The 27821-nt window shown below is 35.5% G+C and overlaps 2 long non-coding RNA genes across 3 annotated transcripts in view; one reads left to right on the plus strand and one right to left on the minus strand.

The window, feature by feature from the left end:
* Window positions 1-327: 327 nt before the first annotated feature.
* The window catches only part of LOC108407345 (uncharacterized), a 33195-nt gene continuing 5701 nt past the window's right edge, over window positions 328-27821 (minus strand). Inside the window, exons 2-4 of the long non-coding RNA XR_001855714.3 lie at window positions 13205-13363; window positions 10568-12029; window positions 328-684 (exon numbers count right to left, since the gene is read on the minus strand). This is a non-coding gene — a long non-coding RNA (uncharacterized lncRNA). The remainder of the gene's footprint in view (window positions 685-10567; window positions 12030-13204; window positions 13364-27821) is intronic.
* Window positions 13371-21759, plus strand: LOC118973941 (uncharacterized). 2 transcript variants are annotated; one of them, XR_005063487.2, is made up of 4 exons: window positions 13371-13682; window positions 15933-16063; window positions 20337-20423; window positions 21629-21759. It is a non-coding gene; the product is annotated as an uncharacterized lncRNA (long non-coding RNA). The 2 variants fall into 2 exon arrangements; XR_005063488.2 differs by lacking the exon at window positions 15933-16063.

The following is a 27821-nucleotide window of genomic DNA, read 5'->3' on the forward strand; positions in this document are numbered from 1 at the left end:
TATGTAATTGAGGATTCCTCAAAAAAAAGTGGAATACTATTTAAACAAATTTAGTGATTATGTAGAATTAAAACTGTTGGCAATGTCAACTTAATTTAGAAGAAGAGGAGCATGGATAAGGATGAAGTTAAACCTTATTAAAAGAATTACCTTATTTGGTATGATGAGATATTTGGTATTGAATTGCTTTAGACAAAATTTAAAAACACAAGTATAAATAGGCTTATTGATTGATTTAAAATATAAAGGTACAAACCCTACATTTGAAAAAAGAATACAATTCAGCTATGAGACTTATAAAATACCAAAACACCACATATACAAAGATTGCATTTGAAGAGATAAGATGTATATTATATGTATCAGTTATCTATTGCCACAATAATGCTGTGTAACATACAACCAAATAAAAAAATGAGCAAGTCTGGATTCCAGAGTCTACAGGTCATCTCAATTCTTCTAGGCCCTCTCACATGGATGGGGTCCTCTGGTAGGTCATCTGTGGGTTGGCCTTGTTCTCTCACATATTTGGGGCTTTGGCTTTTGGCTCAGCTCTTCCCTCATGGTCTCCATCATACAGCAGGCTAGTACGGACTTGTACACATGGCAATAGCAGGTTCTCAGAGAGACAGAGTAGGAGAGTACACTCCTTTTCAGGTCAAGGTTCAAAGCTCTTCAGTCATTCTGCAAAAATGTATGATACAGAAAGGCATAAAGATAAGAGATGTCTTTACAATTAATCTATCGCATCATGAAAATTCTAATTGAGGTTAATAGGAAAATAGGAAGAAAAAATAGGAAAATAGGATGAGAAAAAAGATACAGAACATAAGAAATAATTAGCAGATGGTAGATATAAACCCAACTGTATCAATAAATACATTAAATACAAATGGTCTAAACATTCCAGTTGAAGACACAGATTGTCAGATTGGATAAAAAAACAAGAATCAGTTATATGATACCTAAGAGAAACCCACTTAAAATATAAAGACACAAGTAGGTTCAAAGTAAAGTGATAGAAAAACATATACCATGCCTAGACCATCCAAAGAAAGCTGGAGTGGCATAGTAACATCAAATAAACTAGATTTCAGAGCAAGGGATATTACTAGGAATAGAGAGTAATTGCATAATGATGTACAAGTCAGTTCATTAGGAGGACATAACAGTCTTCAGTGTGTATGCAAACACTGACAGTTTCAAAATACCTGAGGCAAAAACTGTTAGAAATGAAAAGAGAAATGGAAAAATTAATAATTTTAGTCAGAGATTTTAATAGTAATAGACCAAGTAAAAAGTAAACAAGTGGAAGTATAAAACACCTTCATAATATTGCTAATCAACTTGACCTATTTGCCATTTAATGAAAATTCCACCTAACAATAGCAGAATACACCATCTTTTCAAGTGCACAAAAAACATTTACCAAAATAAGCCATGTTCTGGACCATAAAACAAGTCTCTGTAAATTTAGAAGAATTCAAGTCTTACAAAATGTTATGACCACAGTAGAATTAAATTAGAAATCAACTGATACCTACCTGGAGAAACTCTTAAGTATTTGGAAATGAAACACATTTCTAAATAACTGAGGGCTAAAGAAGACATCACAAGGGAAATTATCTTGAACCAAATGAAAATTTAAAAGCATATCAAAATTTATGGGATACATCTAAAGCACAGTGTTCTCAGGGAGATTTATATTATTAAATGCTCTCAAATTAATGTTATAAACTTTCACTTAAAGACACTAAAAGAAAGTAAATTGAATCCATAGGCATAAGGAAGGAAATAATAAAAATCAGAAATTTTTTAAGAAGAAAATAAGTAACAGAAAAATCAATGAAATCAAAACCTGGTTAATTTAAAAGACCAATAAAATTGACAAATTTTACAAAGACTAATGAAGTACAAAAGAAAGAAGACAAATCAGAAATGATAAAGGGGACAACACTACAGATACTGCATATTTTTAAATAATAAGGGAATATTATGAGCACTCTATGCCATTTAGATGAAATTGACAAATTCCTTGAAAGACAAACTACCAAAGATCACTCAAGAGAAACTGATAACCTGACTAGCCTGAGACCATTTAAATAAGTTGAATTTGTAGATAAAAACTTCCCCACAAAGAAAACTCTGGGTGCAGATGTCTTCATTGGTATATGATACCAAACATTTTTGTAACAAATAATACCAATCCTATGTAAAATCTTTCCAAAAATAGAACAGGAGGATATGCTTCACAGTTTGTTTTATGAGGCAAGCATTACTCTGTTTCCAAAACCAGATAAACCACTAGAAGAAAACTATAAGCCAGCCAATATCCTTCATTAACATGAATGTGAACATCCTTCACAAAATATTAGCATTTCAAATCCAGAAATATATAAAGGGAAATACCATGTGGGATTTCTCATGGGAAGGCAAAGTTGGTTTCACATTTTAAAAATCTATCCATGTACTTCACTAAATTAATAAATTAAAATAGGAAAACTACATAATCATCTTAATAAAGGCAGAAACTCTATTTGACAAAATTCATCTCTCATTCATTATAAAAACTCCAAACTAGGAATAGAGGGAAACTTTCTCAGTTCAATAAAAAGCATCTACAGAATCTGACAACTAATGTCATATTTAGTGAAAAAAACTGAATGTGTTCTTTATAGGATCAGAAAAAAAAGAGAGACGTTCAAGCTTCCCATTTTTATTAATCATTGTGGTGAAGGTTCTACCCAGTTTAAAAGAGCAAGAAAAAGAAATAAATTCATCCAGCCTGGAAAAGAAGCAAAGTTGTCTTTAGTCACAGATAATATAATCCTGTATGTAGAAAATACTAAGGAATCCACAAATTAACTGTTAAAATTTATAAGCTAATTTGGTAGGTATCAAGAATACAACATCAATATTAAAAAATCATTTACATATGTTGGCATTGAACAATTCAAATTTGAAATTTTAAGAACTACTTTAATAGCATCAGTAGTATGAACCAGAGATAAATTTAACAAATATATATGCAATACCTGTATACTGGGAATTACAAGATATTTTTGAGAGAAATTCAAGACCTAAATAAATGACAAGATAGTCCATGGATCTTATTTTTTTTAAATCTCAATTCTCCTCAAATTGATCAATAGATTCAACACACTCTCAATCAAAGTAACAACAGGCTTTAAAAATAAAAAAGTTGAAAGATTTACCCAACCAGATTTCAAGAATTAAAACTATAAACCTACATAGACAAAACAATGATTGATGCAGACACAGAGATCCATGGAACAGAACATTCTTTTAACAAGGGAATTCCACTCAGCACTAAAATGAAACAAATTACAGATACATGTAACAACATGGATATATCTCAACAGCATTATCCTAACTGAAACTAGCAATACCCAAAATACTACATGCTGTTTGTATATACATTTACATGAAATTTTAGAAAAAGCTGAGCGTTTTTTAGATTAGTGGTTACCAGGTCTCATGGATAAAAGGGAGGAAATGACTACAGAAGGGTATGAGGGAACTTTTGTGGCAGTTGAAATTGTCTTGATTATGTTTGTGGTTACTCTGCTAAATACGTTTACCAAAAGTCATTGAATTATACATTTAAAATTAGTGAATTTTCTTGTATGTGAATTGCACCTCAACAAACTGACAATAAAGATGGAACCTTTTAGTCATTCAAAAATAATAAAGAACAAGAATTAATTAAATAGAAAAAAAAACAATAAATCCATATCTTTGATAAAAACTAATAAGGTGGACAGACCTCTTACAGGACTGACCAAGGAAAGAAAAGACATAAAAGATATTACAGGGCAAAGGGACCTGAAATGCAGATAAGATTGGATATTCAGCAGTGAAAATGAATGAACTGAGTCTATATATACCTAAAAATCTTGAAAATATAACTTGAAATTAAAATTTAGTTAACAAAAGGATATGTACAATATTATGCATTTGTGTAAATGTTAAAAAACACTATATACATGCATTCATATATAGAAAAATCTTTATTTTAATTTTAAATTTCATTTTTCATTCTCATTTAATACATGAGAATTTTACTGCCAATTTATTGACTTCAAGATATTGGTTTCCTCTGGGAGGAGGGACATTGAAGGAATCGAGGGGGTGTGCAAAGGAGATTTTAGCTAGCTATATCTTTAATGTTGTTTAATTTGTGTCCCAGAGAAAATGACAAAGAGACAGAATTGAGGGCAAAAAAAGAAAAATGTTATTATCTTTTAGGCATTATGGGGAGTACATGTAGGTGTTTGTTATATTATTTTCTGTAGTTTTTATGTGTTTGAAATGTTTTGTAATTTGAAATTACTTCGAGATTGAATAAAACCAGCTCTACTACAAACTCCACATAGCAAAGTTCACTGTATAGCCATCATATTCCTGATTAAGCTCACAATTGACATAGTTACCAGATTTACAGAAGAGCCAATATATATATTAGCTCTTTCAGAAAACTTGCTCAGAGGTATTGACAAACAGGATCACTGCAGTGGTTTCTCAGTTGCAATTCTTTACTGATTCCTTGGAGGGTGCCAGACTTAACACTAATGACCCACTGGATGATGGCAGCATGTTACTAAATAAATAACTACTGTTAAATTCAGTGTTATGATTAAATTATTGCTAAGGGTGAGTGAGTGCCTTATGATATGGACATTGCAAATGAGAACAGAGAAATATCTGTGCTTAGAGAGGAGGATTTAGTATAATAAAAACCCAGCCAGTAATCAATTGGATTATGTTCTCCCCCTACTTTAATACTGATCCCATTGTGTCATCATTGCCTGTCTGTCTTGCATGCTTGGTTCACAGTAGGCACATTATAAATAACTGTTGACTGGTGATTAGTTTCTAGGAAATGAAATTCTGCAAATAGAGGGATTGCCCCTCTTTATCCCCAGCTCCAGAAATCATGGACCTAGCATGAGTTAGGCATCATCAAACATTTATTGAATGAGGGATGGAAAAGCTAAAGATGCTGTGCTTCCATAAAAATTTCCCAGATCTCTCCAGCCAGAAAGATCTCTTCCTCTCGATTTTGTATCCTCTTAGAATATTGAATATCTTTTCTTACAGATACTTGTATTTATGTCTCACTTCCTATTTAAACTTTTTAAGTTTCCTAAAAGCAGGGACTGTTTCCTTTTTTTAGTTTATTACAGAGTGATAGAATATGGAAAGGAAAATATGTCTTAAAGCTATAATCAACTCTTTTTACACTTCTCTAAGTTCAGCAGAATTATACTGAACTTAAAGTATACAACTTCAAACCATTTGAAATGAATTCCACTTCTATGTATTAAGTTAGCTGGTAGCAAAGGCATGGACGACAATGTCATGCATACCACCTACAGAGGAGCTAGAGCGCCTGTTTGCTCAGCTTTTTCCCATTAAACACCAGTAAACAAAGACAGCGAGCTGCCAAACATTTTCTAGGTCATTTGCTCTATTTGTAAACAGAAAGTGTGCAATGATTAACAAGAGGTGATCATTTGCAAACTGGTTTTATGCAGAATGAAAGAATTTTAAAAAAAGAAGAGGGAAATTAATGCAAGTCTTAAATGCTGAATGACCCCATTAATTGAGAGATAGGTAATTAGAGAAATTAAACAGAAGAGGTAATGGCCTTGGAGCCATGAATCTAACCCGGGAGTACTGTTCATGTTTACCAGGTGATTTTCTTCTGAATTAAGAGCTGAGAGTCTGCCTGTCTAATTTTACACAATAGTTCTTGAGTCGGCTACTCATAAGAATCACTTGGAAAGCTTTTGAACAACACAGATCCCTGGATTCTCTTCATACTTCCTGAATCAGAAACTTAGGGGTGGGACTCAGGCATAAGGACTTTTAAAAAACTGATCAAATGATTTATTTTCTATATAAAAAGCTACCCAGGTTTGGACAGCATTGCTTTAGAACAAGGTTTCTCAATCTTGAAACTATTAGCATTTTTCATGGCTAATTGTGAAGGCTGCCCTGTATATTATATGATGTCTAGCAGGATCTCTGGCCTCTACCCACCAGGTACCAGTAGCACCCACCCTGCCCCAAGTCGTAGAAAAAAAATTCTCAAGACAGTACCAGATTTCTGTGGCGGGTTAAATCATGACCATTTGAGAACCACTGCTAAATGTACAGCACAGTAGTCACACGTGCAACATAGTAGCCTCAGACAGCTGAGGACCTGAATTTCAGATTTCATTTTAATTAATTTAATTGTAAAAATCACATGTAACTAATGGCTGTCATATTGGATGGCACAGCTTTTACAAGATTCAGATATGACTGAAATCTATACAATTTCTCCTTAAATGCTTCTGGGACATGCCATGCAAAAATAATATATAAGGCTAGAAAATCTACTTGCCTTCCTGCCTGAATCAGAAAACATTTGGGGATGTTATAACTAATGTTTACTCCAAGTTTTACTGTCTAAGTGTTACCCTGAAAAGGTATTTTTGTTATCATCTGGAATCCTCTGAATATCCAATAATATCAAGACGTTGTCAAAATGAAAGCAGTCTGGCTGGATTCAATCCCTTTCAGTCCAATTCTGATCTCCTTTTATTCTCAGTCCTTAACGTTCTCTTAGGAAAAATTCCCATTGTTGTCTAGTTTTTCTCAATATTAACAGGTTAGAGTTTCCATGTGATCCAGAAATTCCATCCCTAGATATATACCCGGAGATGAAAACACTTGAATATGAATGTTCATAGTTGCATTGCTTTTCCCAGTTTTGAAATATGGTTGGAAAACAGCATTAAATAAGTAATTACATATATTGTGAAATGCTTACCACAAATAGTTAACATCCATCATTTCACATAGGAACCAAAAAATAGCAAATGAAAAAAATTTTTCTTGCTCATGATGAGTACTCTTACAATTTACTCTCTTCACAATTTTCATATATAATATAGCAATGTTAACTACAGTCAACATGTTGTACATTGCATCCCTACTACTTAATCTTATAACTGGGAGTTTGTACCTTTAACCACCTTCATCCAATGCCCCTTCCTCCACACCCTACTTCTGGTAACAATCAAATATGGTTTTTTCTATGAGATTTCTTTTTTTTGATTCTACATATAACTGAGATCATATAGTATTTCTCTTTCTCTGACTTATTTCACTTAGAATAATGCCCTCAAGTTCCAGCCATCTTATAGCAAATGGTAGGATTTTCTCCTTTTTGTGATTGAATAGTATTCCATTGCATATATATATATATACACACCGCATCATCTTTATCTACTCAACTGTTGATGAACACTTAGATTACAACTGTATCTTGGCTATTATAAATAATGCTGCACAGCCACATTATTCAAATAGTCAAAAAGTGGAAATAATAGTCAAATAATAGTCAAGAAGTAGAAATAATCCAAATGTCAGACAATTGGTGAATGAATAAACAAAATCTAGTATATCCATAAATGGAATATTATTTGGCAATAACAAGAAATGAAGTGCTGGTACGAACAATAGGATGAACGTTACAGACATTATGTGATGAGAGAACACAAAAGACCACTTATCATATAATTCCATTTATATGGAATGTGTGTAATAAGCAAATCTATAGAGATAGAAAATAGGTTGGTGATTGCCTAGGGCTATGGGGAAATCAGGATATTGGGTGGCAATGGCTAATGGGTACAGGGTTTCTTTTTGGTATAATGAAAATGTTCTAAAATAGATTGTGGTGATGGCTATACAATCCTGTGATTATACTAAAAATTATTGAATTATATACTTTAATTGGGTGAATTGTATGGTATGAGAATTATATCTCAATAGAACTGTTAAGAACTCTGTCAGTGTTCTGTGCTCATAGATGGAAAGAATTAATATTGTCAAAATGGCCATCCTGCCCAAAGCAATTTACAGATTCATGGCAATCCCTATCAAAATACCAACAGTATTCTTCAGTGAACTAGAACAAATATTTCTAAAATTCATATGGAACCACAATAGAGCCTGAATAACCAAAGCAATCCTGAGAAAGAAGAGCAAAGTTAGAGGGATTATGCTCCCTGACTTCAAGATCTACTACAAAGCCACAGTAATCAAAACAATGTGGTATGGGCACAAGAACAGGCCCATAGATCAGTGGAACAGAGTAGAGAGCCCAGACATAACACCCATGTATATATGGTCAATTAATACATGGTACAGGAACCATGAACATATAATGGGGAAAAGACAGCTTGTTCAACAACTGATGTTGGAAAAACTGGACAACTATATGTAAGAGAATGAAACTGGATTATTGTTTAACTCCATACACAAAAGTAAACTTGAAGTGAATCAAAGACCTGAATGTAAGTCATGAAACCATAAAGCTCTTAGAAGAAAACATAGGAAAAAATCTCTTGAATATAAGCATGAGCAACTTTTTCCTGAACACATCTCCTCAGGCAGAGGAAACAAAATAAAAAATGAGCAAGTGGGACTACATCAAACTGAAAAGCTTCTGTACAGAAAAGAACCCCATTAGCAGAACAAAAAGGCACCCTACAGTATGGGGGAATATATCCATAAATAACTCATCTGATAAGGTGCTAACATCCAAAATATATAAAGAACTCATACTCTTCAACACCCAAAAAACAAATAACCCAATTAAGAAATGGGTGGAGGACCTGAACAGACACTTCTCCAAAGAAGAAATACAAATGGCCAATAGGCACATGAAAAGGTTCTCCACATGACTAATCATCAGGGAAATGCAAATTAAATCCACAATGAGATTTGGATACATTAGGATGGCTACTATCCAAAAGACAAGAAATAACAAATGCTGGTATGGATGCAGAGAAATGGGAATCTTCCTACACTGTTGGTGGGAATGTAAATTTATGCAACCATTGTGGAAAGTAATATGGAGGTTCCTCAAAAAAAAACTAAAAATAGAAATACCATTCAACCCAGTAATTCCCCTCCTAGGAATTTCCCCCAAAAAAACAAAGTCCCTGATTCCAAAAGACATATGCACCCTTATGTTTATCACTGTACTTTTTGCAATAGCCAAGATATGGAAGCAACCTAAGTGTCCATCATTAGATGAATGCATAAAGAGGATGTGGTATATATACACAATGGAATACTATTCAGCCATAAAAAGAAAAGAAATCCTCCCAGTTGCAACAACATGGATAGATCTAGAGGGTATTATGCTCAGTAAAATAAGCCAGGCAGAGAAAGACAAATACCAAATGATCTCACTTACCTGTGAAGTATTAAAACAAAGCTAAACAGAAAGAACAAAATAGCCGTAGACTCATAGACACCAAGAAGGGACTTGTGGTTACCAGGGGGAGGGGATGGGATTGGGGTGGAGGGGTGAGGGAAGAGGATAAAAGACCACAATAACTCATAATCATGATATAAGTTGGTCACAGGGATGTAGTACAGCCCAGAGAATACAGTTAATGACCCTGTAACATCTTACTAGGTTGATAGATAGTGACCACACTAAAAGAGGTGAGGATTTAATAATATGGGTAACTTGAACCACTGTGTTGTATAATTAAAACCAACATAAGATTGCATATCAATGAAACTTTAATGTAAAAAAAAGCTCAGTGTAATTTACCACATTAGCAGATCTAACAAAAAAAACCTGTGTGATCATATCAATTGGTGAATAATATTTATTTTTGAAATGGAAGTAGCTTTGGATAATGTTATTATCTTAAAATGGTCTGTCCACTGGCTACCACTATTGTCATTTCTAAGACAGCTGAAGTGACCCTACATTATGTGTAAACTCAGGCTGAAAATCCTGCGAATCGCCCTTACTCAACAACAAATCATTTCCCTCTAGAGACCCACTGTAGAACAGTGAACGCATACAGAGGATACTCTAGGCATACCCCCAGCCCACAATTAAAAGGGTCCATCCTTGTAACTCCTGAGCTTCTTTGACCTCTTAATCCAGAGGAATAATGGATGCATGAACATTGCCAATGAGGTAAGATAAAAGGGTAAGAAGTTTCCAATATCCAGCCTAATTTTGACATGAGTGAGGCTAATCAGACCCTGCCCTGGATGTAAAGTACAAAGCTGTGAAAGAGAAACAGCTTCATCAGGCAATTAGAAGGTGGCATTCACTTTTAGGTCTTTAGCTCTCCAAACAGCCCATTCCCCAGTTTTCAGCTCCCCTGGCTCAGACAACTTTACAAGAAATGAAAAATATATCTAGGTTTTTAGTTATAAAACTTAATACAAAAAATAACTGCCAGGCTCACATCACTCAGGAGAGCTCCTGGAGGTATGCAGAAAACAAGGAAGGGAAAATAGCGAATATCAAGTGAGGCAAAATCTTGCATTATGTAAACCAGATGAAATAGTGTCACATAAAGTCAAACAGTTTGTCTAGGTGGTGAGATAAAGATCTGTTAAGAATTATATAAAGAAAAGTACAGGTTCAGATAGAATGACAGCAAAGAACAGGCTTTTTAAAGGAAAACATATATGGAGGAATAACCATAGGTTAAAAAGTGGTGACACTGACCTGTGTCTGAGCAATGACATATTTCTGACCATTCTCCCATTCATTGAGGATGCAGATGAATAAATACATACAGATTTTATGAGAAAAGCTAAATCCTTTGGTTCTGGGATGAGTCTGATGTATTTGGAAAGCTAATGTCATCTTCAAGACAAGATGTCCCAACTGTACTCTCAATTTCTTATAACTAGCTATCGTGGCAGCCTTCCCTGGCCCTCACTGGCTGGCTGGACGAGGTGTCCCTCTTCTGTGTTCTGACAGCACCCTGGATATACTCTTAGTATAGCACTTAAATAATTTTAAGATTGTCATTTTTTATCTGCTTTCCCCACTAGACAATGAACTTCTCAAGAACCAAGACAATGTTTGTGTGGTTTTCAAGTTTCAGGGACTTTTTATCAGAGTTTCTAAGGCAGGCACAGCTTCTCTGCAGGGTATTGTTTCATTTTCAGATGTTCCGTAGACCACTTGGCTCCTTCCCAGATAAGATCATTCAAATGTTCACACCATACCTGCGGAATCTGCCACAAGACTTTGTGGTAAATCAGATTGTCATACGATACTCGGTTCCACTAGTATTCGGGCTGGGCTCTGGAATAGACACCTTATACCAAAACACTCACTAAAGTGGGTTTAGTGTCACTTGGCTTCAAGTCAGATGTTTTTCAGAATAGCACTGTCACATGGAGCGCTCCCCCAGTCCAGCCCCAGCTGAGCTTTATCTGTGATTTCAGCCATGTTCATGTGAGATGCTAAAGAAACAAATTGCTTGGGGACACCCATGGGTCTGATAGAATTCAAGCACCTTCCCTGTTGCCTATCTTCATGGGAAGGGTGTGCGGCAGGCATGGTAATACAGCCATTGAAGATTCTGATTTATGCCCCAGATCATGTTCCAAGATCCCAGGTAAAGAATCAGAAACTGAATTATGTTCCTTGTATGTTCTAGATCATCAGACCTAATCCCAGATCTTCTCCTTTTTGTTCATTTACTTTGTTTTTTACTCATTTTCTTTCTCTGAGTAAAACTTTTCAATTGCAACATTCTAATCAATTGCCTGGATAAGAAGTGTGTTTTCACCAATGCTCCATGTTAGGATCTTTCCATTTCTACCACTTAAGTCACAACATAGTCTCTTTTTTTCTGGACTACCTGGGTAGTCTTTTCTCTGCAGACACTATGTCAGTTTGAAAAAAAGAAAACAATGAAGTCCATGGGTGACCCCACAGAGCGTCATCCTGTTTGAGCCAGTCATGGTCTCCAGAGCTATAAAAAGACATTTTTGGATCTACTCCGGGCTCTGCTGCCGAGGCTTCTGGGATTAGAGACCAGCAGACAGAAATGCACTGTTCTTTATTTCAGGGAACACACATAGGTGGACTTTGGAGTGAAGAAATCGTATTTGTTGAAACCTTTGCCCAGAGTTATAAATCTATTAGCCGCGTGGCAGGGATGTCTCTGACTCTGGAACAAAGAACAAAGAGCATTATAATTAGTCACACTGAGGAAAACAGCGAAGGAGACTCCATGAGAGTGTTAATAATGTACCTCCGTCCCTTTACCCCACTGTGGGACCCCCCTCCCTGCCTTCCCTTAAACTCCTCAGGTAGAGATTTCTTGGAGCATTCCAGCTCCAAGTCTGGGGGTTTTAAACAATATAACTACTATCAAAATCATTCCTCTGAGCCCTACAGATCTATTTTTAATGATAATGAGTTAGATCTTCCATGGAGTCATAAAACCTCAGTGCAGGAAACAACCTAGAAGTCACAGGGTTTCACTTCAGTGTCGAGATGAGGGAGTGACTGAGATCCTAGGTCAAAACTCTTCAGAAATCCAAAAATCCCCATGACCTGGCTGGATTCTTACAACATTTATCTGATTCATAAATATAATAAATTTCATAGTAGAAAAAATTTTAATTATATGAAAGTATAAAAAAGAAAAACATTTTCATAATCCCACCACAACACATTTTGTTCACCATGCTTTTTTGTAATTAAAGATAAAATTAATATGTTAAATCTCACAGAATAAAATAGAAAAATATAGATTTTTACTTGCAATGTTTAAATCCTGAATTTTGCGATTTATTACATAAAAAAGCAACACATGCTTGGACAGGGATCTCGTTCAAGATAGACACTATATTAGGGGGAAAAATTGTGAAATCGAGCCAGCACTCTGAAAGAGTGCACAGCATGACACTCTCCATGAAGATCCAGGTGGTGTCAAGGGAACCCTGCACTCCTAAGTGGCCAAATCCTGCTATCGTCACTTGCAGGGCACAGCCTATAATCAGTGGAGGAATTCCAGAGGTGTGTCATATTACCCCGGAGTTCTTTCTACAGACACTAAAATGCAGCGATTAAATTTGAGAGAAAGCAATGTAGTGAAAACCAAGTGGTTGAGGTTTGTGCATTTGTGTGAAACTTGTACCTAGTAGGGCTGCCAATAGAGATAAAGAGGCAGATGATCTGCTGCCCTGCAGAGATAAAGAGTCAGATCTTTAGAGGGAAATTTCTAACATTATGTGAAGTTATCCAGGCTTAGAAGGGAGTTCTGGTGAGAATGAGGATCAACTAAGTGCCAAGCCAGGTTCTGCTGGCCTTAACTCCATGTATTTACTGAGACCATACCTGGTTTGGAGTGCTCTTAAGTTGTTCTGCAAACTCCGCAGACTCTGTGGGACATTTGAAGGCAGGTCTACTTACAAAGACGGTTCCCTGGATCTAGGACTAATGGATACACCATTGCCCATTTCATCTTCTTTCCACGGCATTCTTCAACTTCCATCTCTGAAATGTAAAAGAGAAATAATGGGCACCTCTCCTGGCTTCAGTTTCATAATCTGCCCAGTAACAGCGTTGGTTGGTCAGGATCATGACCCAGCTCCGCATTCCCTGCTCTCTGGCTCTAAGACTAACCGTCCTGCATCAGGCAGAGGCAGTGTGATCACTACTCCAGGTCGACAGCGCTGCTATTTACTAAAGCGATGCCTCGGTGATTACTCCTCTAAACCCAGGTCTGCACCGGTCATTCACAGCATAGGAGGTAAGGGCCCCAACAAGGAGACTTCAAAGAAGAGGAAAGAAAAAAAAAAGAAAGAGGATGTAGGTGAGACAGTACTTTTATTTTTATGGGTTTTTTTTTAAATAATTTGCTTCTTATTTTATCTTTGTTAGTTTCAGATGCATAGTACTTTTTACCTTATTACCACTTTTGTTTGCATACCACATTACCTCAATTTTTCATCAACCATTTTGTTAAATGATTTCTAGAATAGTTTTTCTTTAATTTCCACATTATCCTAAAAAGGTCTTTAAATTGCTTGGGATGCATGCTACTTCTCAAAACGGGTTATTACTTAGTTTCGAACAACTGTGAGGTGAGAAGTTCTGATTCTTCCTTTTGAATAATGAGGAAACTAAAACACATGGATATTAAACATATGTAAGGAGCTGAATTAGTCTTGCTTTCAGGGTCATTAAGACGTACAGTTCAGCAGGGGAAGGCAAGGACTGCCCAGCATGAGTGAAATCATGTGCACTTTTAAATACCCTACAGACTGCTGCTCTGAGGCAGATAGCTGACTGATGGCAACATCTGGATAAATACCCAGAGAATTTTATATCACTACTAGCTGGCTTTCTTTTAGGCTTGCTATCTTAAACCAGCAACCTTGTCTCTTCTTTATGCTACGGCACTGACAACTCATAAAGGTTAGACATTGGAACTGTCCCTTTAATCTCAGGCCAAAATGGCAACCCCTTCAAATCTCCCTAGGGAGCAGAGTGAAATCAAATGAATGGTGTTACAGAAAAGTCAGCTGCCCAATGGGTGGCTCAGGACCCCAGGTGAGGTACGTCACCTCTGACCTCTCCCTTGATGCTCTGGTGAATGAAGTCTGAGGGTATGAAATGGAACTGAGTGAAGGGACCTGAATCTTCCAGAAAATCAAGGATGAAGGGGTCAAGAAAACAAGGTCCATCCCCAAATATGAAAGAACACCTTTTTTCAGTAATACAGATACACTGGTAGAATCTTTGTTATAGAATCAGAGAACTCAAAGACACTATGTGAAATCAAGTTTATCCCCTGCTTTCAAACAATTAACAAGGATTCATGGAATTACTTCCTGTGCCTTCAGGCATGTGCTGAGTTGGAATTCAACCCACAGTATTTTTCAGGACTTGAATTATCCCAAAGTATCCTTTGGTAGTCTTTGCCAATGTCTACCAACATCAGCCACCCAGTTAATATCTAACCTAAACCCTTCCTGCTACTTATTTAAGCCATTCATTTTCATAGAGGTATGGGAGAATAGCAGGTATCCTTTTCTGGAATCTCTTCACACTGTGAGCTTTTCTTTTGCTATGATTCAGAGTGAACAGAGCAAATAGGGAGAATCTCAAAGAACATAGATTATTTAATTCTCTGAATAATAAAAAGAATCAGGAAGAAAGTTACATATTTGACTTTTCCATATATTTGCTCTGTGATCTTGGGAAAGTGATGTAACACCTCAAAGCTTCAATTTCTTCTTTTGTAATATAAATATACTTAAAACATTATTATAAAGGTTAAAAAGGGCAAGGTATACACAAAAATATTGCCAACTATGAAGTTCAATACAGATGTTATATAGAGTAATAATTACTCATTCATCATGAGGGGTAAGTCAGAAAAATGAGGGTAAAGTAAGCTTTGAGAACATATAGAGAAATTAGAGTGTGCATTGCTGGTAGGAATATAAAATGGCCCAGCACTGTGGACAATATCACAGTGGTTCCCTCAAAACCAATAAACACAGAATTATCATAAGATCCAGCCAGTCCACTACTGCATATATAACAAAAAGCACTAAGAGCAGGGATTCAAACAGACATTTGTACACCAACGCACACAGCAGCACTATTCACAATAGCCAAAAGTAGAAACTCAAATGTTTGTCCATGGATGAACCAACAAGGAAAATTCAATATATACATACTGTGGAATATTAGTCAGCCTTAAAAAAGGAATGAAGTTCTGACACCACTACAGCACAGGTGAGCTTTGAAGATATTATATTAAATGAAATAAGCCAGACACAAAAGGACAAAGATTGTATAATTGGTTCTCCTTAAAAAAGAGTAGTCAAATTCACAAAAATAGAAAGGAGAATGGTGGTGGCCAGGAGGGGGAAAGGGCAGTGAGGAGCTACTGTTTACTGAGAACAGAGTTTCAGCTTGGGGTGCTGAAAAAGTTCTGGAGACGGATGGTGGTAATAATCACACAGTAATGTCAATGTACTTAATGCCATTGAACTATATAAGTAAAAATGGTTAAAATAGCAAATTTTATGTTATGTTTCTTTTACCACAGTGAAAAAAGGACTACATGGCCCTACTTGGCAGAGGATACGGGGGATACAAACAAAAGAAAAGATATGGAAGTTACCATTTTGCTGAAAAGACTGGACAATTCATAAAACAATCCATGGGCTGCTCTGAGAGGTGGGAGGAGGTGGTAGTGAGCATGCTGGGTTGGAATGACCAGAGAGTGCTGGCTTAGACATGCAGACCTGGGCTGGGCATAGACCTCAAATGGACACAACCAGAATCTTAATTATTTTTAGGCCTAGAAAGAATTTTCCCAGAAACTGCTCCTGCTGTCCCCACCTCAGAAAGCAGTGATTTTCCTCTCATTCCTACATGAACATAGGGGTCAAGTTTTTTTTTAGTATTTTATATTGTGTACAGCCTCCATGCCAAGAGACCGCCTGGAGAGCTAGAGACTGGCGATCTTAAACACCCATGTGAAACTGGAGACTGGGAGGAATGGCAGAGAGAAAACCAAAAGATTGGTTGACAAATTATCTGAGGTAAACTAAGATTAGCAGCAGTAAATCATTACTGTCATCAGATACCTACAGTTGAATTCCAATACAGAGGTACTACATCAGAACTCTAAGTACACGATTTTTGGTGTGCCCAAAGAGATGAGCTCTGGTTTGGTAATGGCAGAAAGATGTTATGGTGGTAGGTTGCATATAGTGTGGTTGTTTGTGGTTGAGTGATATCATGGAAATAGCATGGACTTCAGTGACAGACTGACATGAATTCATATCCCAGTTCTGTCACTGCCTAGTGAATTTGAACAATTATTTCACTTCTCATAGCTTCTCTGGATCTAGGAAAATAATATCTAGACTCATCTAGGTATAATACCTCATCACTGAGTTTGGTATTATGACAGTTTATATAATGTTCATTAAACATAAAGGGCACTCTATTAATGAGAAGAAAATCAGCATAAAGTTTTCAATGGAGGTAGCTGTAATTGCTTCTAGATTATAATAAAAATACCTAACTTATACAGCACGAACATTGTCCCCAGAACTGTTCTAAAAACTTTATATTTTGAATTTTCAACCCTTGGCAAAACCCTATGAGGTAGGCACTATGGTTTTCCCCACTTTACATTTGAGGAAACTAGAGGACAGAGAGGTTAAGATACTTGCCAAATGTTGCAGAGCTGATACATATTGGCACCAGAGTGCATGTTCTAAACCAAGATAATACAGACCAGAGATGATAACTTGATAGTCTGTTATAAAACAAACCAAACATAAACCTTGGACATAAAAAAAAATTATTGAAATAAAAAATTCAATAGGTAGGACTAGAGGAATGGGCACAATGAAAACAGAAATTAGATGTCTGAAAGCCTAGGAATGAAGCGCGAGGTGCGAAAAGATGCAAATTTAAGGGACTTGGAAGACAGTACTGTTAAGTCGTAGCATCTATCTAATAGGCAACAATGAGACTAGAGGAGAGGTAAAATCTGAAGAAATACTATGATGGAATGTCTTATAGTTGGAGATACATATAAATCCTCAGATTGGAAATGGCTCACCAAATACACAGCAGGATTAAAATAAACCATCACCCTACAAATACAAACGGCAATGTACAAAGTTAATCTAAGTTCAGAACATCAAGTTTATAGTCAACGTGCTAATGGCTACAAAGGTAAACTGCTGAAGCTTCCAGAGAGGGTGAGGAAAAGACCATTCAAATTAATTCTAATCAGATTTGGCTTTAGATATTTCATCATCAGTACTGGGTGAGAAAAAATACAATGAACAATATCTTTAGTTTGCTGAAGGAAAAGACATTCAGATATAATTTCTGTATTCAGCCATAAAATCATTAAAATGAAAAGATGAAATAAGATGTTTCTTCAAATATCCAGGAATTCAAAATTTTCATAACCCAAAGCTCATCTCTGAAGGCTGAAAAAACTACTAGAGAATATACAGAAAAAATGAAACTAAGACTTAACCATGAGCTGCAAAAGCTAGCAAAAAAGTAATACAACTATTTTTTCTATGAAACATAAAATAATTCCTTAAAAACAATCAGGTGCCAAAATTTCAGATTATGTCAGCATGGGATGGGGAAGATGGAGGAGACATGTGGGATACACAGAACTTTTATACTGCTAGTCCTACAGCCAGATGTGGAAGATGGAAGGGAATTTAAGAAAATAAAAGCATGCTAAGAGCTTCAAAGAGAATCATGTATAGTGATTAACTTCAGATACTGTTAGAAAAATATAAATTAACCACTTATGATAAAAATTTAAGTGTGACCACTAGTGTAAAATCAGATTGTGCATGGTTTTCAAACCAGTAAACAAAAAGAGAAACAAAATTCCACTAATCCATGAAAAAGCTTAGTGGAAATAAGAGTATATGAAAAAAGGATGGTAAAATGAAAACACAAAATAACATTGAAGAAATAGGTCTATATATATAAAAAATAACAATAAATATGAATTGGATATTTGCTTCATAAAAAGTAAAACAGGTTGAATTTCTTAAGAATCCAGCTATGTATAACTTAGCAGAGAAAGCCAAAATTGCAATCAACTCACAGTTTGAAAACATATACAAGTACTAACAGAAAGTTGACAACAGCACCATCAATGTAAGGTAAAACAGAATTGAAGCTCAAAAACATTAAAGTTTAAAAAAAGGATATTTCACATCATTAAATAATTCTGCAAGAAATGATAGTAATCATGAACTTCGGAGTTCCTAACATCATTTTGAAATACATGAAAAATTGGTCAAATCACAAAGGGAAATTAGCAAATCCACATCTTAAAGGTATGTTAAAGTCTCCCACTATGATGTACTGTGAGTAAAAGTATAGAGTATTTAAATCATTTAACTAACAAGTCTATGCTGATAGATAGCACAGAACTCACACTCAACAGAGAATACACAATTTGTTCGATTACCAGGTTAACATTTACAAAAACTGTTCCTGTAAAGGCCACAAAGGAAATTACAACAGATTTTTAAAAGATATATAGAGATATACAGATCACTTAACACAGGATCTAAAGATTACAAGTTAATAAAAAGCTAAATCCAGAAGTTTAGATATTTTAGTCATTTCTCAATAATTCATTGGTTAAAGAGAATATCAAAATCAAAGTTTCAAATTACTTAGAAATTAATGAAAATAAAAGCACTCTATATCAGAAACTATATGTTTTGTTCATGAGGAGATACATATGGCTTCAAATGCATTACATAAATGCATTAATATTAAATGCATTAACCCTAGAAACTAGGAAATAACTCACAGAAGCCCACAGAAAGTAGAAAGAATTAAAAATAATAAAAGCAGAGACAGTGAAACAGAAAACAAATAACTCCATTTCCTCTGCCTCCTACCTCATTTCTTTTCTCTCTTGTAGCAAAACTCTACAAAATGATCATCTATTATGTCTCCAGTTACTCTCCTCCATTAAAAAAAATATAATCCTTCTGATCAGGCTTCACCAAAACTTTTGTCAAGGCCACCACTTGTACATTTCAACTGAATTTTATTTGACCCATTAGTGAGTTGATCATGTAATTTATGTTATAATGTGGGACACTTTTGAGAGTAAAAGAGAATGCTGTTAGTTACTACACCTGAAAATAGGCATAAATCAGGACTTATGGTCACCGCATCTGTCAGCAGCATTTAACCCTACATCAGTGCATGACATTGCATGCACAGAAAGTTTATTGAACAGATATCATTTATCAACTCCCCAAACCCCTCTTTTTTTTCTTTTTGTTGATAACTGAATAAAATAAAAGCCTTGGCAAGATTAATCAAGGAAAAAAGAGAAGCCACCAAAAAACATCAGAAATAAGTGAAAGTTCCCACATACACATAGATGAAAGATTTAAAATAATAGATATATGGAGATACATATAAAATTATAAGAGAATATTATAACTTTTTACTAATCCACTTGAAAACCTTGATGAAATGGGTCCATTTCCTATAATACAAATGATTAAATTTGACATAAGATGGAATAGAAAATCTGAATATATCAATTGCTGTTCTAAAAAAATTGAAAAAAAGCATTTCTCAGCTACACTGTGGGAATTGAAAAAGTGCCCTGCTTGGGCCAGTGTAACAGGGCATTAAGAAACCCTGCAGGGGAAACAAGATTTCAGCCAGGAAAGTCAAGGCTCTGTGCTCTGGCTGCCCAGCTCATGTTGAGATTTGCCAACCTTGTAGGATCTAGATGTTATTTATTGAAAGGAGCTGCTAGATTTCATTGCAGATGTATTTCCCATACTTACCCTCCTACTTAGAAATACTAAGTCCTCTCCTATTTTGTCGGAAAATTAGGTTAAAATAATAAAAGGAACCTGAACTAGATGTTAGAAGATCATCAGATCCTCACTTCAACCACCATGTATTTCAGGGGCCAGGAAGTCACTTAGCCTTATAGGACCTCGAGTTCTTCACTACTACCACTGAGAAGGACACAACTAGCCTGTTTATCTTGCAGGTATGTTTTGGTTTGTTTTTGAGAACTAAAAGTGAATAAACATCTGGTAATGAGTAATAAGGGACATTAGTTTGAAGGGTATGTGTTGAACCAAAAAGGAAAAATATGAAGACACATCAGTTACAATGTAATTTGCAAAACCTTTTCATCTTCCATCCAGCAGAACTCAACTACCTGTGTCCTGCCATTCCAGATGTGCCCTGAGCATGTCTCCTTGTACTGAGGTCCTACACAGAGTCACTATGGTAGCATCCCCAGCAATTTCTTAAATGTCCGCTCACTAAGTAATTCTGAAATAAAGGGAAAAGGGTTAGGGACAACTTTAATCATAAGGAAAATACTGAGATATGTTCATTATTCTCTGAGGAGGATGTCCTTAATATAGAAAGATTTCCTGTGGAATGCAGAGTGAATAAAAATGTTGGTGTTAAAAAGAATAGCTATATAGAAAGCAGCTTTTAGGGTGACAGCATTCAGAAGCACCTAGGAGAGTTTAAAATTTCATATGCATTTTTGTAAAGCTTGGTGATGATTGGTTTTATCCCATTATTTCAAATCTTGTTGAAAAAAGAAATACTAAAGTAATTAAGTCTATAAAAAAGTTAAGTTCAGTGATGAACTCTCAACATAAAAGCAATATACCATATGAAAGGTCTTTGAAATAAAAGAGGATGGAGAGAAGGTTATGCTAATGAAATTTCATCTCTAGGGTCATATATAATCAAGTTCCTCCAGTATAACAGCTTTTTTATTATATTCTTATGTCTTATTCACTTGTTTGTATTCTGAGTATTCTAAGACTACATCTATGGCAGAATAAACCTCTTTGTGTCTGTAGATTTTATATTCTAGTGGAATATTTTTATATAAATGTTTTCATCAAATTGCCAAATCAATGACAATTTATGGAATATGAAGAGCTGAACTAATAAATTTGTTTGTAGAGAAAAAAAGAAAGTTTCATTGCTCCTGAGCTCTTAAATATTGATCTTTCATGTTTTCTAAAGTGATACAAAAATGTATTTCTAGTACCAAAATATATAAACATATGAAAGAATAAAGAAAAGTTCGTATCAAGGAGTTACAGAATATGAACTTTGGAAGATAATTTGAAGCCAAATGTATGTAGGGTCTTGAAAACTTTAGCTTGGGTGGAACCTCACAGATCACCTGATATCTAATGAATCTCTTAATCTTATTTTCAGAGAATGGAGGTCCCAAGAATCCCTGCAAGTCTTACGAGCCCTTCCCAGGTGCACAAACCAGCATTTATAATTAGGAATCTGGCCTATAGACAATGTGTAACCCCTGGAGATTTTGAGTTGGATTAAAAGAATGGCACAATCATAATTGTTTCAGAGAGATCTCTTTTGGTGATTGGATCAATCAGGTTGAGGAGATTGTTAAGGTCAGTTAGGAGTCTCTTGTAATGTGCTGGACCTGGGGTAATAAAAGCCAAGACAAAGACGATACCCAAGGAAATGGGGGAAAAGGGACAGAAATGGAAACATGGGTTGGAGTCTCTGCATTTATATCACAGTCACCTGGCCTCTGCTACTGAATCTGTGGCTTAACGTCCCTCATGTTTCATATTTGAAAAATGGAGCTGAACTAGATGATCTTTATATTCCCTAAATTTCTCTTTTTAAAGTTAAACTAGCCTAACTTAATTGATCATCTTTTGTTAGGCAGGAAGCCAGAAGTGTGAGGAAAAGTAGGGGTGACCATAGAAGAGTTGAGAGTACAGATAGCTTTCATCAGTGAGAAGATCTCTAGCAGGAGGAGTAAAACCACAGAGAAATCTACAAGCTAGAGTCCAAAAGGACATACTCCTGGGGTGTCCTGAAGTGACTTATCCTCATTACAAAGTCGTTATAATAAATCTGCAGTGTGGGTTAGCCCCTCTTGGTGGGCAATCACAGAGAAATCTGGGAAAAAGCACATGCAGTAAAAATTAGCTTACATCATTGCCAGCCTGTCACTCAACATTGTTTGCATAACAATACCAATCTGAAAAACCCCTTGCAAACCCCATAAAAAGGAACTCTCCTGAATATTCAGGGATGTCTGACACTAGGTTGGGGCCCCCTGTATTATAGAGATTAATAAACTAGGTTTGCTTTCTTGACATTAGTGTCACCTCTCACTCTGACTTCTCTGTCATCAAACCAAACTCCTTCCTAACACTCTGAAGCAAAGATTTTTGACTAAATAATGCTTAATAGACTGGACAAGAGAAATTTTTTAGCTGTCTTTGAAGAACATATTCCATAAGAAAATATTGCCCGTTGTCCACCACCAACAAAACCCAGCAAGTCTATAATAAGATTTCCTAACTTTTGATCACTTATCAGCAAAACACATTTATCCAGCATAGTGAAATGTCAAGCAACTAAATATCTCTCCCTCTCTTAACATTCTATATTTTTGAGTAAATATTTTTAGATTTTTAGACTATGATTATTATAATCACCATGACTCAGAGTCTGAAAGTGTTCTATATTTAATAATAAAAGGAAAAATGTCACTATTGCCATTATTGAAAATTTCTTCCAAATGGAGAAAAATTACATAGTAGGAAGAACAGTTTTTGTAATCAAAGAGACCAGGTTCAGCATCATACTTCCTGATTTCAAACGATACTACAAAACTATAGTAAGCCAAATAGTATGGTATTGGTATAAAAACAGGCACAGAGAACAACAAAATAGAATAGAAAATACAGAAATAAACCCATGCATATAAAGTCAATTAGTTTATAACAAAGGAGGCAAGAATATATACTAGAGAAAGGATAATCTCTTCAATAAATGGTGGTGGGAAAACAATGAAAAAAAGCATGAAAACAAAAGCACAAAACTGGATCCCTCTCTTACACCATTCACAAAAATCAACTCAAAATACATTAAAGACTCAAATTTAAGATCTGAAACTATAAAACTCCTGTAAGAAAATAGGTGATAAATTCCTTATCATTGATCTTGGCAATGACCTTTTGAATTTGACACCAAAGCAAAGGAAACAGAAAAAGCAAACAAGTGGGACTACATCAAACTAAAAAGCTTCTGTATAGCAAAGGAAACAGCAAGATGAAAATGCAATCCATGGAAAGGAGAAAATATACATATTAGCAGACCACAGGTCTGCTTTAAAAATGGGCAGAGGTGTGATTCTACAACATTTTGCTATGCTGATGGACAGTGACTGTAAAGTGGTTCATAGGGGGGACCTGGTATAGGGGAGAGCCTAGTAAACATAATATTCTTCATGTAAGTGTAGATTAAAGATTAAAAAAATAAAGAAAGAAAAGGGGGATTACTCCTTGATAGGATAAAACTAACTGTAAATCAATGATTAATGCATGCTTTAAATATCCTTAATTTTGATCACTTAAAGGGTTTCAGATGATCGGCTAGGGAGGTACACTTTTCTGATAATATTCCTTTCTCTTGAAAAAAAAAACAGTTCCTGTGTGGTGACCTCCAATAAGTTCTACACAATGGTATAAACGGCATATCAAAGTGTGAGCAAACGGTCTGTTTGTGTTTATACAGAAGATCAAAGCCTAATTTGGCTACCCAGAAAATGAACTAAGATACAATATGAAGAAGAACTTCCAACATCAGCACTCTCTGGAAGACTTGTACCAGAAGATGATCATCAAAAAACCTCCACAAAGATCCAAGCGATGCTGCAGTTGTAGCTGCATCCATCCCACCATTTCCTGGACTTGCCATTGGAATGAAGAAGGAGATATCTAAGCTGGCCTGTGCATAGAGTAAAACAACAAATTTGACTGGATCTGTACTGTTGGAACTCAACCAAGAATTAGGAGAAGTGCAAATTGTAGCGCTCCAAAATCTTACGACTACAGACTATCTACGGATAAAAGAACATATGGGATGTGAACAGTTCCCAGGAATGGGTTGTTTTAATTTGTCTGATTTCTCTCAGACTGTTCAAGTACAGTTGGACAATATCCATCATATCATAGACAAATTTTCACAAATGCCTAGGGTGCCTAACTGGTTTTCTTGGCCTCACTGGAGATGGCTGGTAATTATAGATCTGCTTTGGTTATGTAACTGTATTCCTATTATGTTAATGTGTGTGTGCAATTTAGTTAGTAGTTTAAAACCTATACATGCTTAAGTTACTCTACAAGAAGATATGTCAAAGAAATAATCAATCCTCCCATGTTTTCTTCTGTCTGCTACCTCTATAGCTTTTCTTCTTCCTTCCTAATTACAACCCTTAAATAGAATTCGTGCCTCATATCGAATTTACCGAGTATCATGATTCCTCCAAGTGGTAAAGATACCTCAAGACAAATGCTGGGCATAGAAGCCACAGGGCATAAATCTGCAAAGAAGTAAAAAGCTAACCTTTGCAAACAATATGGCTTCTCTCTCACTTACCAACTTTACATCTCCCTGTATGGCCCCAGAAGATGACTGGTTAGCCAGAGACAGGTAAGATTCCTCAAGGGAGGAACAACCTAAGACAGGCACAGTCGCAAGGGGGCCATCAGGTGAGAAATTGGGGATCAACAGAGGTGAGGCTTAGAACCTCACCCCCCCCTGTTTTGAGAGAAATCTTCTGCATCCATGGATGTTTTAATGCCCTTGTCTAGCTTGGATTAACACATAGTCTACAGGCACACACCTGATCATCTACAATTGCTCTCTTACAACACTAAACTATGTTTTCTACCTTTATCTTGCATCTACCTACCACTTCAGCATTTTATTAAAAATAAAAATAATAATAATAGTAAAGGGAGAAATGTGGGATCCACATATAAATCAAGTATAAAAATCAAACGAATATTCATATTTGACCTGATTGTTTATAGTTTATAATGCCTGATCAAAACCGAAAGTTTCTGTGATGACTGCCCTTGTACTGTTCACCATGTAAGAACTTATTCACTATGTAAGAACTTGTTCATTATGCTTCAGAAGATTGGAGACTGACAAGAATTAGGCTTGAGATGGATTAATGATTGTGCATTGAGCATTGACTCCCCTATACAGAATTTTATTGTTGTTAACAACCATTTGATCAATAAATATGAGAGATGCCCTCTCAAAAAAAAAATCAAACGAATAATCATATTTGACCTGATTATTTATAGTTCATGATGCGTGATCAAAACCGAAAGTTTCTGTGATGAATGCCCTTGCACTGTTCACCATTTAAGAACTTATTCACTATGTAAGAACTTGTTCACCATGTAACAACTTGTTCGTTATGCTTCAGAAGATTGGAGACTGACGAGAATTAAGCTTGGGGTGGATTAATGATTGTGCATTGAGCATTGACCCCCCTATACAGAATTTTATTGTTGTTAACAACCATTTGATCAATAAATAGGAGAGACGCCCTCTCAAAAAAAAAAAAAGAAACTGCTACAGCCATGCAACCTTCAGCAGCCATCACCCTGATCAGTCACCAGCAAGACTCTCCATCAGCAAAATGCTAATGGCTGGCTGAAAGTTCAGATAATGGTTAGCACTAATTAGCAATAAAGTATTTTTAATTAAGATATGCATTGTTTTTTAGACATAATGCTACTGCACACTTAATAGACACAGTATAGAATAAACATAACTTTGATACATGTTATAAAACCGAAAGTCAACTGACTTGCTTTATTGAGATACTCATTTTCTTGTGGAGGTCTAGAACTGAGCCTGCAGAGTCTGAGATGTGCCTGGACTCAGAACCATATACTTGGGTCTTAATTTTTTCATATATGATATACTGTCATTTTTTACCCAATATTTGGAATCTATCCATACTGCTACAAGTAGATCTAGTTCATTCATTTTAATGGCTACATAAATTACATATACTGCAGTTTATTGGTGCCCAAATGAGGACGTATAGATTGTTTCTGAATTTTAGCTATTAAGGACTTATGATGGCAAAACAATCACTGTTAAAACTGGACAAGAGGTACATGGAATTCATTATTCTATTTGCACCTTTTTTGTTTATGTTTGAAAACATTATAATAAAAAGTCAGTTGAAATGTTAAAAAAAAATGGGCAGAGGAACTGAATAGACATTTTTCCAAAGAAAACATACAAATGGTCAACAAATACATGAAAAGGTGTTGACCATCACTCATCAGCAGAGAAATGTAAATCAAAACCACAACAAATCCCCGTTTCAATGGCTATCCTCAAAAAAACAAGAGACAAGTGTTGGGAAGGATATGGAGGAAAAGGAACCCTTGTGCACTGCTGGTGGGAATGTAAATTGATACAGCCATTATGGGAAACAGTATGGAGGTCCCTCAGAAATTAAATATAAAACTACTACATGATCTAGCAATCCTACTTCTTGGTATATAGCCAAAGGAAATGAAAACAGGATATCCAAGAGATATTTGCACTCCCTTGTTCACTGCAATATTATTCACAATAGCAAAGATATGGAAACAACCTAAGTATCCATCAAAGGATGAAAGGTGAATGGACAAGGAAGATGTGGAATATATATACAACAGAGTATTATTTAGCCATGAGAAAGAAGGAAATCCTGCCATTTTCAGCAACATAGATAGAACTTGAGGGCATAATGATAAGTGAAATAAGTTACAGAGATGAATACTGTATGGTATATATCACTTATATATGGAATCTAAAACAATAATAAAACTCATAGAAATAGAAAGTAGTGGTGGTCCAGACTGGAGGGTTGGGGAAATAGGAAGAGGTTGATAAAAGGTTACAAAATTCTAGCTATAAAATGAATAAAGATCTAATGTATGACATGGTGATGATAGTTGACAACACTATTGTATAACTGAAATTTGCTAAGAGAGTAGAATTTAAAAGTTCTCACATATATTTATATATATGTATGTATGTATATATGTACTGTGCATGTATCTGTATACACATATATACATATATATATATTACATATAAATATACATACAAAACATGTGAGGTGATGGATGTGTTAATTAACTAGATGGGAGGAATCCTTTTATAAAGTACATATATATCAAATCATCATGATACCATATTCTCTTGTATGTCAATTTAACTCAATAACTGTCCCCGCAAAAAAAACAGGTTCAGATACTGACCTGGCCCCATCTCAGCTGTGTAACCTTGATATTTTACCTGTGGATTATTTACCAACATTTAAGGTAAATGGAGACTGTTGGTGAGAGAATGAATTCATGCAACTTCTTTGGAGTGCAGGGAAATTCGATAATATCTGCTATCACTTACTAGTTGGGTGATGCCGACCTTTATTTTCCTCCCTGAGAAAATGGAGATGCTAATATCTGTCTTCTAGTTTTGGTTTAAGGATTAAATATTACAGAGTGCCTTGCATGTACTTAGTAAATATTACCTCCTGTCTTGGATTGTGCTG

The sequence above is a fragment of the Manis javanica genome, chromosome 1 (genome assembly GCF_040802235.1).
Source record: "Manis javanica isolate MJ-LG chromosome 1, MJ_LKY, whole genome shotgun sequence".
NCBI classification, from domain to species: domain Eukaryota; kingdom Metazoa; phylum Chordata; class Mammalia; order Pholidota; family Manidae; genus Manis; species Manis javanica.